Genomic DNA, 13,878 nt, shown 5'->3' with positions numbered 1-13,878 from the left:
CTAGGAGCAGCCAGGACAGGTCGCTGCTTGCAAGGAGCCGCCCGAGGTAAGCGCTGCCCAGATTCAACACCCCCTCCTGTACCCCAATCCCCTGCCCCAAGCCCTCTCCCGCACCCAAACTCCTTCCTAGAACCCGTGCCCCGCACTCTCTCCCACGCCCCAACCCCCAGCCCCGCACCCCCTCCCCCACCCAAACTCCCTCCCTCTTAGTTAAGTGGAATTTTTCACTTACTGGCACCCCCCATTCTTCCAACATGCTGGATGAAAAAGCTTTTACTGTCTTGTACTATATGCATTTCTAGTTAACTGAAGTAAGAACCCAAAACTATAGAATTCAGTATAATCAGGGGTCAATGAGGCCTGAACTAGGTTTGCTTTTGAGGTTCTGGCTCTAGTTCAGAACATTGCTTGTATTTAGAATCCCACCTCCAGCAAAAGACAAGAGCACAATATTACAGAGTGAAGTGAAAGTCAGAAGACCCCTGTGAGTCTTTTTACAATTTAAAATGTAATGCACCTGTTCTTGCCTGCTTTCTCCCAGCTACTATTTACAGAAGCTATTTATTTTATTTCTTTTTTATACCTATTAACTTTAAAGGTTTTATTGGATGGACTGATAGGTCCTGAACCCCAGAAAGGCAATATTATCTAGGGATTAGTCACTGAGAGCCAGGAGATGTGAATTCTAGTTCTGATTATCTTGCTTCATGACCTTGGGCCTTGAGTTTCAAAGATGTGCATTTGCATGAACGCAGCTGTACATGCTTGCTGTGCATTTATGCACATACATGGTCATTTAGAGGCCTAATCTGTACATGCAAATTCCTAGATAACATGCACATATCAAATAGACATGTTTCTTAAGTGCCTAAATTCCTATATATGTACATAACACTATTTGTACATATGACTTTAGAAATCTGGTCCTTTACAGCTCTGTGCTTCAATTTATCCATCTGTGAAGAGTCTAATTATGTCCACTTTTATAAGGTGTTTTGGTACCCTGAGATGACGCGTATGTAAATGCAAACTGTTATCCTTTACATATTTAGTGACATGGTTCTAGAATCAATCCGTTCACCAGTCACATTAGTATTCATTGCTTATACGATGACTTAACATAGCTGTGGGTTAGTGAACAGTAACTACAGAATTGTGATTTCTGTGTTAGTTTTCTTGGTTTGAGGGTAATCCTATGTTATAATCCAAACTAATTACTCTATTCTTAAGGGAGTCCAAAAAAACGATTAGCAAAAGTATTTTGGGATAATTACTTTAGTGCTCATTAAAGTGAGAAATGTATAGTGGTGGTTACAGCTAAACAAAAGTCAAGCAAGAGCTATGCTAATGCACCTCAATCCTGACCTGCATAGCCTCTGCTCTTTTAGGGCCTGATCCAAAGCCTAGTGAAACCAATAGAAGGACTCCCATTGACTTCAGTGTGCTTTGTATCAGGGCCTTGGTCCTGTGTCGCCTCTGCCTTCTTTTTTCCCCTTTTTCCAGCTCGCTGGTGTTGGGTCACCGGATCAGTCTTCTTCATGCTTGTCTGTCCAACATTCACTCCATATCCACTCCATCGTCCCATACACAACCTGTCACTGTTTTCTTAGCCATTCTCTTGTTCTCTACCCACAAACTCTAGTCTCAAATGCCTCCCTAACAGGATTCCCTTCATCCATCCTTTGTACATGCCCATACCATCTCCGTCTTCTCCCTTACAGCTTCACTCTGATACCACAGACCTTGGTCTTACTCCTGATGGCATCTTTCCCCATGTTGTCTAGCAAGGTCACCTCCTTGCTGTCCTGAAACATCTCATTCCAATGGCTTCAAGTCTTCTCAAGTGCCTTTTGTTGGTCACCTGTGTCCCAGATCTGTATGGAAGAGCTGGTCTTAACATGATTTTTATAGTTGTCCCTTCAGGAATCTGACCATCTGTTTATCATAAATCACTCCTCTTAGTTTTCACTAGACCTTCCCATGCTCAGCAGCCTTGCTTGCAGATCTCTATTGATTTCTCCATTTGCTGCTAACCAGCCTTCCAAGGTACTAAAACACAGAAAACTGACTTAAGTGCTGGCCTTCAATGTTGTTATTCATCAGTTATGGTGTCGCATGGTCACCCCCATGACTTTAGTCTTTTCTTTATTCATTCTGAGGCTATAATTTGTTAGTTCCCTGTTCCAGGCATCAAGCACCTGGACCAAATCTTCCTTACTATAGGCCACTAGTGCGATGTCATCTGCATAGATCAACTTTGTTTTGATTTGCTTACTTATGAAGTCCCTCACAATTATGAATAGTAATGGACTAAGATCCCTGATGGACCCAAACCTTCACCTTGAAATCCTTGTTACACTGAAGGGTGTCCCCAATTTTGTCATAGAACCATCATACAAACCTATCACCATCTGGATAAGGTCCTCTGGCACCCCACAGAATTGTAACAGAGGAACCAGCAGTCATCTAGGTACTTTGTTGAATGCTTTCTCAAAACTGAGGAAAGCCCAACATTTCCCTCCAGTTTCTTTTCCACCAACTGTCTACAAATGGACATACCATCTGTCATCCCTTTTCCTTTTCTGAAACCAAATTGCTCCTTTCCTAAAACAGGCTCCACTGTACAAGGGATGCAACTATCTATGGTTATCTCTAACAGTTCCATGCAGTGGGATAGCAGCTTAATTCCTCAGTACTTCAAAGAGTTGTGTGTGTCACTTTTTCACTTGTGTATCAGTACTAATGTGGATTTCTCCATTCTCTTGGGATTTTCTTCTCTTTTGAAGCTGCATGCAGGACTCACGTGAGCCAGCAAACGCCAGCCTCTCTCAAGGCTTCAGTCATTTCCACTGTAACTTTTGTTTGGACCTGCTGCTTTTCTAGGTGTCCTCTTCAGCAGTGCAGCCTTGCATCTACCACTGACAGGTCAATGACTTTGGTAATTATCAGCTCACACAATGGTACTACAGCATATAAAGGGTTCTTTTAATTAAGTAGACCCTCATAGTATTCTCACCATTGGGGTTATGTACTGTCTCCTGTCACAAGCAGTATTCCCCTGCATTCTTTATGAATGGTGTGTTCACTCCATCTTCCCTCCTTTTGTTTCTTGTCAGCTTGATAGCATATTTCTTTTTGGCAATTTGAGGGCAGTTGTTCAGCTCATTACACAGCTCATCTAAAGCTAGGTTTTTTGCTTGTCTGACTGCTTGCTCTGCTGATTGCTTGGAGCTTTCAGGATTTTTTCCTATTTCTTCCTGCTTTCTGCACTTCCTCGTTCTACCACCGTTCTTCATGAGATCTTGATCTACTCTGCTTAATGCATCCACACAGCATCTCAGTTTCTCAGATCAATATGTTCTTGAAAATATACAAATTCGAGCAGCAGACGAGGAGGGGTGTATCTCTTGGCTCAAACCTTGCAACTGTCTTCTAAATTTATCTACATTCATGCTGTGCAGACTCTGTGTCCTGATACAAGTTTCACTGAAGCAAAGCTCCTGCTGGGTGCATTTGCCAGTTGTGACTGTTACCACCAATGGCTTATAGTAGGGTTGCAACTGTTTTGCTCAGGGTAACCTTACAATCCTTAACCATCTTCCTCTGGTTCATTCAGGTTAAAAAAGTTTCTATTTGCATTCTTACTCCACCGCTTCAATATTATGTAAATATTACTTTCTCTTTTCTTAAACCAAATGCTGGGACTCACCCACTGATTGCCTAGGCACATGTCAAGCAGTGCAGTGCCCTCTGCGTTCTGCGACCCCAGTGCATACCATCCCAGTATCTGCTTGTAGCAGGGCAGTCACCCTGCTCCGGCCCTGAAAGGGTTAAGAGCCAGCCCTTCGAGAGGGCTGGGGCTGACAGCCAATAAGAAGAGGCTGGGAGGCAGCCAATCAGGGCCAGGCTGGGCTCTATAAAAGAGCTGCAGGGCCAGAAGGCAGAGGGCACTTCTCACTCCAGCCCTGGAGTGAGAAGGGCATAGCTGCCTGGGAGCACAGGGTACCTCAAGCTAAAGCAGTGCTGGGAAAGGGCAAGAGGAGCTGGGGAGCTCCAGCCTGGCAACTCCCCAGGCTGAGGCCTTGTTAAAGGCCCAAGGAGGTACTGGGGCTGCAGAGGTGCAGCCTGGGGATAGGCAGAGGCAGCTGGTCCAACCCCCTTGCCAATGATGAGTGGCCATTAGACTGCAGTTTGCCCCAGAGAAAGGGGACTAGATGATGACTGGCAGTGAGCATAAGGGTAGGAGGTTCCCTTGGGAGGGGAGACCCAGAGTGTGGGGTGCTGCTGTGGGGCAGAACCCAAAGGAAAAGGGGCAACAGGGTCTGGGAGAGACACGGGGGCCTGAGGCGGAAGGGACACTGACCAGCAGGAGGCGCTCTGAGTGCTGGAAAAGAGCTAATTCCTGGATGACCAGCAGGAGGTGCTGCGTAGTGAGTCTGAGATCTGTTACACTGCTCATAGCCAGATCAACTTGAGCCTGTATGGGCACTGAAATCTTTCCGGATAAGCAGTAATTTCTCTGATCCAGCCTTATCTGCTAGGCTCCACAGGCTCTGCCTAACCTTTCCCTTCTCTTCCCCCAGGGTAATCTTAGATTAATAGAATATCAGGGTTGGAAGGGACCTCAGGAGGTCATCTAGTCCAACCCCCTGCACAAAGCAGGACCATCCCCAAGTAAATCATCCCAGTCAGGGCTTTGTCAAGATGGGGCTTAAAAACCTCTAAGGGTATGTCTACACTACCCGTCGGATCGGTGGGCAGCGATCGATCCAGCAGGGGTCGATTTATCTCATCTTGTCTAGATGCGATATATGAATCACCGAGCGCTCTCCCATCGACTCCTGTACTCCGCCGCCGTGAGACGCGCAGGTGGAGTCGACAGGGGAGCGGCAGCAGTCGACTCACCATAGTGAAGACACCGTGGTGAGTAGGTCTACGTATGTTGAATTCAGCTACGTTATTCACGTAGCTGAAGTTGCGTAACTCAGATTGATTCCCCCCCCCTAGTGAAATGGTTGTCTGTTTCACTTTTTCACTTGTGTACCAGTACTAACACTAACCTTGTTATGGGGCCTATACCAATACCACAAATAACCTGTGTTCCTTTGCTTGTCTTCAGACAGCCTTTAAATACTCATTCACCCTGATGATTTCCTGAGTTTTACAAAGTTTGTCGTGAACCACCTCTCCTACACCATTTCTCCTGCCACTGCACCTTCTCTGAACATGTATTACTTGTGTTCTTAGCTCTCGTGGTTTCCCTGTGGAATCAAAGGCTGTCCTGTTTTGAAAAATGCCTGATTTCTGTATTCCACTTACAGTAAAAATCAGACCATTCCTTTCACACCAAAGGCTATTTGTCATTGTAAGGCAGCACCTCTAAGATTTTCTTATTGTTAACAGCACCTCTAAGATTTTCTTATTACCTTGTTACTGCTCCTCTGAACTGGATGTGTCTGTTAAGGACAACTCCTCCCTGTCTCGATCTTGACTTCTATGAGATTCTGCCTGGGCCTAAGGGTCCATTTTGTCAGCTCCCTTTGCTGGATGGGGACCAAGAAGAGCCAATTGACTTAATTTGTGACTACAGATAAATTGCCAACAATTTCACACTCTAGAAACCACCGTATGCGTGTCCACATGTGTACACAAAACATCAAAATATTGCCCGAGATATTTATCCATGGGAAGCAATAAGCAGAAATTTATTTGAAATTGTGTATGTGATATTACACTGCATATTCTTCATAGAAATATTGTTATATGAATATGGCATAACTAAAATATGTTTTATACAAGATGGGTCATGTGAGATATCATTGGAAAGGTTATAATTTACTGAATGTGATTATCCTATTTGTATGCATGCATCATTTATCTATATATAGTGAAGTTAGGAATACGGACTATGTATCCATTACAAAAGTGCTTGCACTTGGGGAACACCCACCTGACAGTAGGCAATCAGCCTGGATGGGCCATTAGAAAGGACAATAGGACTTTGAAGATGCTAATCTCCCTCTTTCCTGAGAAATTTCCTGGGATGCTGCTTTAACACTGCAGGGTCAGGTGATCATGCACCTGATACTGGGCATCATTTTGGATTGCTGCTATTTTTCCACTGGAAGTGAGTGGGGGTCAAACTATGAAACAAAGGATTCCTGCAATATGTAAATCCTATTTAAGGCTGGGGAGTGAGTTAATCTTGGCTCTTCTCCACTGCCTCCACACCCAAAAAGGAAGACTGCTGAAAACACCTTAAGAAACAAAGGAATTAAGTGGGGGCAGGGGCTGAGCCCATGCGAGAAAGTAGGGTTATCAACTTTCTACTCACACAAAACCAAACACCCTCATCCTGCTCCATGCCCTGCCCCTCCTCCAAGGCCCCCCCCTTCTCTGAGGCCCCACCCCTGCTCACTCCATCTCCCCTCCCTCTGTCGCTTGATCTCCCCTCCCTCCCTCCCTCACTCATTTTCACCGGGCTGGCTCAGCAGGTTGGGATGTGGGAGGGGGTGAGGGCCCTGGCTGGGGGTGTGAGCTCTGAGGATGGGGGGCAGAAATGAGGAGTTCAGGGTGCTGGAGGGGGCTCCCGGCTGAGGCAGTTAGTTGGGATGTGGGAGGGGGTGAGGGCTCTGGCTGGTGGTGTGGCCTCTGGAGTGGGGCCAGGGATGAGGGGTTTGGGGTGCAGAAGGGGGCTCCAGGCTGTGGATGAGGGGTTCAGAGTGCAGGAAGAGGCTCCAGGCTGGTGCAGGGGAGGGATGAGAGCTCCGGCTGGGGGTGCAGACTCTTGGGTGGTACTGGGGATGAAGGGTTTGGGTGCAGGATGCTGCTGCAGGCTGGGACCAAGGGGTTCAGAGGGCAGGAGTGGGATCAGGGCTGGGACAGGGGGTTGGGGTGCAGACTCCAGGCAGCACTTACCTAAAGCAGCTCCCAGAAGCAACAGCATGCCCCCCCTCAGGCTTCTATATGGAGGTGGGGCCAGGTGGCTCAGTATGCTGCCCTGTCCATATGCACCGCCCCTGCGGCACCCAGCCAATGGGAGCTGCAGAACTGGTGCTGGGGCGGGGGCAGCAGGCGGAGCCCCATGGGTGCCCCTACACCCTAGAAGCTGAAGGGGGGACATGTTGCTGCTTCTGGGGAGCCGCATGGAGCCACGGGAAGCAGAGAGCCTGCCTTAGACATGCTGCGCCACTGACCAAACTTTTAACGGCCCAGTCAGCAGGTGCTGACCGGAGCCACCAGGGTCCTTTTTTCAACAAGGCATTCCAGTCAAAAACCAGACACCTGGCAAGCCTAAGAGAAAGGTCAGCCTGTGAAGGGTGTACCTGGAGATTTAAGCTGCAAGCAGTGCAGTTTACCTTCAAGAAACTCTGCAACCTGCACAAAACATTTAGAGTGAGAAATTACTATTTGTAGCCAATTTCTTTAATGTATTAAGCCTTGTTTGCATGTTTGTTTTATTTGCTCAGTAATCTGCTTTAATTTGTTTGGTATCTCTTAAAATCTACCTTTTGAAGTTAATGGTCCAACCCGTCACAGTCTATAAGAGTTCAAGTTCAGTTGTGAATGAGGCTTTGCAAGAAGGTATCATGCTGAAGCATTTTGTAGGTGGAGCACAGGGATAACTAATTCTATTATCTTTTTATATTGCGCATGGTTAAATTGCAAAGGTAGAGGGTTGGTAACAGTGGTTTCCATTTAGTCCCTAGTGGTCCTTCTGTATTACCAAAAACCAATATTGAATACCAGAAAATGTAGCCCCTTTATCAGTTTTACACATTTGAAGACTGAAGGCTGGAAAAAGAGAACAGTACTGGAATGCGTCTGGCAGGGCTGTGTAGGAAATCTGGACTATGTTGGCCACATCAAGCATGGCTAACAGCCCTTACTTAAAACAGAAGTGTAAAATTAACCACATTTAAACAGCATAACTCTCAGATTGGCATGCAAAGAGTCCACTGATAGCCTGTTAACAACTGCTAAGGTGGTAGCTTCAGAAGCTTGCATTAGACGATGAGCGGCGTGTCTCCCTGTAATTGTGGTTGGTTGAGCTATAATAGGTTAGTTTTCTGGCTTCAAACTTTTTCCTACTTGGAATAAAATTTTTAAAAAATAATGATAAAATGAAGGCAGCCTGATTTGGGGTAAATTGTGTTAAACATGGAGAGAACAGGCTTTTCTTTTTCCTTTTTCTCTTTCCTTAGCTGTGTCCTGTGCTTCTCTCTCACTGTCCCTCGCTATCCCCCTTTGTGGAGAATCCCTATGAACATTCTTGTGTTGCTGACAAACAGAAACTGTAGTAAAATATATGAAAGTTCAAGGGACTGGTTGCATTTTACTGGAAGCCTTCATTCAAATAAGGACTGAAATAATTTATATAATACTTTTTTTTCCCCTCTGGAGAAGATTGTGTGTGTGTGATATTGATTTATTTTACTGTATCAGATTTTTGTAGGCCAGTTAACTTATAAAATGCCATAGTTGTAACTTCACTTTTTATTTCCTAAATTTACCCCTGTGATGGTCAATGTATATTGAATAATCTGTATTCCAACATCATTAAATACTGCTACAGCGTAACTTGGATCCCTATAACACATCCCTTTATTTTTACCCCAAGCTCATCATCATAGTATCTGAGTTCCTAACAAAATTATGCAGTTAATTATTTGCAGAGACAGTGAGGCTAAAAAGCAACTTCTTTGGATTCTGTCCTTCATATTCTCAGCATGCCTGAGATTTTTTCTTCCCTCTCAATTCCTTCCCCCCGCCCCCCAATACTTATAATTTTCTGCAGTGGATTGGAAATATTCCAGGGTGGGTATCATGGAAATGCTAATCTGCGCTTCTTGAAGGTGATGTTTGTGACTGTCCTACACTTTTCTGGGAAGGAATGCCAAAGCTGGAAACCTGCCACTGAGAAAATTCTCTCCTAGCTACTGTTCTCACACGCCTCACTCATTTGGGTCCTGCATCACTGAGAACAATGCAAGCTTTGCTATTAAACTTCAGAGTGCACAAGATCCAGCTCTTGGTGCACCGTTCCGTAGTTCTAGATGAGTGGAGTTTTTGGGCTCCATCATGGATGTGGAGAAATCTGGTCCTCGAAGGAGTCTCTTTGAGATGATATATTGACTCCTGAGTAGGAAGTCTTAGATTTTGTGGTGGGCCTGTGTATACCTAGTGCTTTTCAAATCTGTTGAAAATAGGAGCTTGCAATGTTACGCTGTTAGGCTCTTAGCTATCGTAGTGTAAGAAACATCACTGAAGTACCAGTGTTTAGAGTGCCAGTACAAGGTGAATAAGGAAAACACAATATGATACTTTGTGCATCATATTAACAAGGCAAGCCAGCAAAGAGGATTGAAATTCCCATGAGCAACATACAAGGATAAGGATAAGAATAAGAGCCTTACAAACCAAAGATTAAAGGAACAAAGTGTTACAGTATGATATAATTTCAGTAATTTTGTAACTGGGAACTCTCTACCTGCTAGTCTTGAAATGAAAAGTACGCAAAGTCCTGCACGACCATTATGTCCTTTTTTCCTTAATAGTGGCTGGCATATTAGCTGTTTGAGAAGGTTGTTCTGGGACTTGTCACTGAGCTTCCATTATTTCTTATTCACGAAGGTGTCATTCATAGTTACAGTTATGAAGTAGAAAATATGTTTTTGATCATTGTGAAGATGCCTTATTAGAAGTGAAACTTTAACAAAAATTAAATCAGCTCCTTCGATTATTTTCAGCAAGAAAAATAAGTGTTTTATGGGGGAGAAGGAAGTTTGATAGCTAACAATTGCTTTCTCCCCCAGCCACAACGGAAGCTCCTTTTTTTGAGTTAATTATGCATATGAACCGTCACTGAGATCAGAGATAATAATTTAATTCCTGTGAGTTTAATCTTGTATCTTCTAAAATGTTTTTATACAGCTCCAGATCAGTTAGTGAGAGGATGACAATGATCCAGGCCTGAGGCAGTATAGCATGTACCAGTTGGTAAAATATAGATGCGTGCGCACGTGCCCCAGAAACATTCCCATTTCCATAACTGAACATTTTCAAGGTTTTGAAACGCTAAGGTAGTTTTTGTCTACATTTTTGAAGTAGAAGTACTGTAATGCCATGAGAGAGACTATTCAGATACAGAAATGTTGGAAATCTCATGTGCAAATCTGTTCTCACAGAAATCCACATAGAATTTGCAAACTTGTTAGGTTCAAATATTTCTTCTCATTCAAATTTTGGATACTTATGCATACCAAACCTGACTTCCAAATATTTTGAGGTTCACCCAATGATAAGTTGAAGCCTGCACACTTTCACTGAAGGGGTCTGCAGTATATCTTGGTGTGTGTACATATGTTTATTGCATTGTTCCTCAGGACCTGAAGAAGAGCTCTGTGTAGCTCAAAAGCTTGTCTCTTTCACCAACAGAAGTTGGTCCAATAAAAGATATTACCTTGTCCAACTTGTCTCTCTACATTTGTATATGTAAGTTTAATTTCACTGAGGGCCAAATTTTCTTCTCACTTTCAATAGTGTGAATGAGATGAGGATTTAGCCCTAGGTGATGAACTAGTGGTCATTATTATTATTTACTGTTACTACAGGGAATAATACTGCCACTGGTACTAATACCAGATGTTCCAAATATGTCCATCTTAGCACCCCAGTCGTCCCTCCAAAATACCCTCTTACCTTTTCTTCCACTTCCCATTCTTCTTTACATAATTTATGCTCTGTTATACATAGTAATGCTCTGTTATCCAAAACTCATGTGTAATGTTCTGTACATCTGATTTTTCTTATTCACTATAAAGTCAGCACACCATATTAGTGTAATTGTTTGTCAAGCTGATGAAAATTTTTGGAGCTCATAGCAGTCCTCAAAAAGCAGTGAACAAGGTAGATAACATTTCACCATTGCTTACACCATTATGTTCATTCAGTTTAATACATCAGCTTTCTAGCAAACAGCTCCATTCTTCAGGTACTTCCAACATGAACTTCATGACGACTTACGGAATCGGTCCAAGAGGATTAAAATAGAAAACACCACAGTGATAACTGGCAAGCCCAGCTCTTGTTAAGGGTTTGTTAGTATTTACATTATAACTTAGCGACTTCAGTTCCCTTCTAGCTGAAACTTCAGGTCATGTCTTCCTTTATATGGAAAAAAAAATCACTAAAATTGATTAAACTCTAGTTTTTTGATACTTAGAGCTATGAATTTTTGGGTAGAGGCTGCTGGTTTCACCTGGGTTTTGGACAGGCCACACTAAACTAATATGATTTGATTTTTTTTTTTGAGACCACATAAGAGGGAGAAAAGTGGAGAGTTGTGATTCTTACAGGGGCAATTCTTGTGGTTATACTTAAGCTGCACAGATATTACAGTGAAGGGCATCTCAGATCTACATTCCATTAATAATACATTATGAAAGGCCTGAGTCTGTAAGCCTAAGCCTGTGACTGAAAAATGGATTAAAAGCATGGCCAGCCTTAGGGGTGGGCAGGCCGGGCCACTGCCCAGGGGGTGCTGTGCTCAGGGGATGCCGTGATAGTACCTCCCACCCATCTGAGCTGCTGCAGCGGTGGCCAGGGAGACCCCATGCGCTGCCCCTGCTCCGAGCGCTGGCTCCGCAGCTCCCATTTGCCGGGAACCGTGGTCAATGGGAACTGTGGGGGCAAGGGCAGCGCATGGAGCCAAGCCACCTGGCCTCCCCTGCACCTGGGAGTTGGAGGGACATGCTGGGCACTTCTGGGAGCCACCTGAGGTAAACGCTGCCTGGAGCCCGCACCCCAAAGTCCCTTCCGCACACCAACCCCTTGCCCCAGCCCTGAGCCCTCTCCCACATCCAAACTCCCTCCCAGAGCCCACACCCTTTACCGCCTCCCACGACCCAAATCCCTCGGCCCCAGCCTGGAGCTCCCTCCTGCATCCCAAACCCCTCATCCCCGGCCGCACTCCCAGCTGGAGCCCTCACCCCCTCCCACACCCCAACCCCCTGCCCCAGCTTGGTGAAAATGAGTGAGTGAGGGTGGGGGAGAGCGAGTGACAGAGGGAGGAGGGATGGAGTGAGCAGGGGCAGGGCTTCGGAGAAGGGATGGGGAAGGGGCTGGTCAGGGGGCAGGGCAAGGGTGTTTGGTTTTCTGCAGTCAGAAAGGTGGCAACCCTATGGGGTAGCTGGACCAGCCTGGTAAATCCTCTGAGGCAGAGGTGCCCCTCCTCCCCGTTGCCCTGCTCCACTGCCATCTGCAGCCACCACTAATTAAAAGACAAACTCTCTCCCATCTCTTTTGCATTCCTCCACCACACCTTATGTCCTAACTTGTTTTGATGGACACTGAGAAATCCCCAGGTGTATAAAGGAATGTCTCTCACACCCTCCACTGGCTCCAAGATCCATCTTGGACATAAGTAGCTTATGCCCCACCACCTAGCCAGGGAGCTGCCTTGCAGCTAAACAAACCCTTTTCTGTGGATGAAAGTCTTAGATGGATGCCCCCCTTTTTAGTTAAGCTTAGAGACCAGCAGCATTTGGAAAGCTATAAAATGTTGTGTAAGTGCTAAGTATTGATATAAAGTCAGCAACATATTTGGGGACAAGAAAATTCCAAAGAGCCAAAGATTTTGCAAGAATGCTACTATACTGTATTTGTACATGCATGTCTCAAATTCTCTTTCAATTAAAGAAGATCTAAAAGACTAGGCAGCACTTTGCATATCCATTAGTTGCCCTCCATGCTGTTGGTTTACTTGCTTATTTTATTCAAGCTTCACAAGGGCTGTCCACTCCTAGACAGCTGCTAGGCTCTTCCTCTGCTGGCTGCTTACTCAGAGAAGATGAATGAGGTGCTTATTCCAGTTAAGCCAAACCTTGATATCCTTGTCAGAGATGTCCTGTAGGACAATGACAAACTGTGGAGGCCCAATACAATTTATTTTAAAATGTAGAAATAAGTAAAAACAGAAATGTAGTCCTATTTAGAAATATACATTCTCAGCACAATTCAAAGTTTTACCCATGTACGTCTTGTTAATGCTAATACATTAATTGAAAATACATCTCAGTTTTCCTTAAGCAGCTGTTTAGGTCTACCTAGCAGACATGACTAGCCATAGGCACAAGTCCCTGAGACAAGAATTGGCAGCTGGTGGAAGACAAGGGAAAAAGTCACCAAACTCAACATTTTGCAGGACGAAAAGGAGTACTTGTGGCACCTTAGAGACTAACCAATTTATTTGAGCATAAGCTTTCGTGAGCTACAGCTCACTTCATCGGATGCATAAAGTGGAAAATACGGTGAGGAGATTTATATACACACAGACAATGAAAAAATGTGTGTTTATCATACACATTGTAAGGAGAGTGATCACTTAAGATGCGCTATTACCAGTAGGAGAGTGGGGTGGGGGGAGAGAAAACCTTTTGAAGTGATAATCAAGGTGGGCCATTTCCAGCACATTTCCAGGAGTTAACAAGAACGTCTGAGGAACAGTGCGGGGGGCAGGGGGGAATAAACAAGGGGAAATAGTTTTACTTTGTATAATGACTCAACCACTCCCAGTCTCTATTCAAGCCTAAGTTATATTGATGACATCTTCATCATCTGGACCCATGGAAAAGAAGCCCTTGAGGAATTCCACCATGATTTCAACAATTTCCATCCAACCATCAACCTCAGCCTGGACCAGTCCACACAAGAGATCCACTTCCTGGATACTACGGTGCTAATAAGCGATGGTCACATAAACACCACCCTATACCGGAAACCTACTGACCGCTATTCCTACCTACATGCCTCCAGCTTTCACCCAGACCACACCACACGATCCATTGTCTACAGCCAAGCTCTACGATACAACCGCAT

Source organism: Natator depressus, chromosome 1 (genome assembly GCF_965152275.1).
Source record: "Natator depressus isolate rNatDep1 chromosome 1, rNatDep2.hap1, whole genome shotgun sequence".
Taxonomy (NCBI): Eukaryota; Metazoa; Chordata; order Testudines; family Cheloniidae; genus Natator; species Natator depressus.
Note: the sequence above shows the minus strand (reverse complement) of the source record.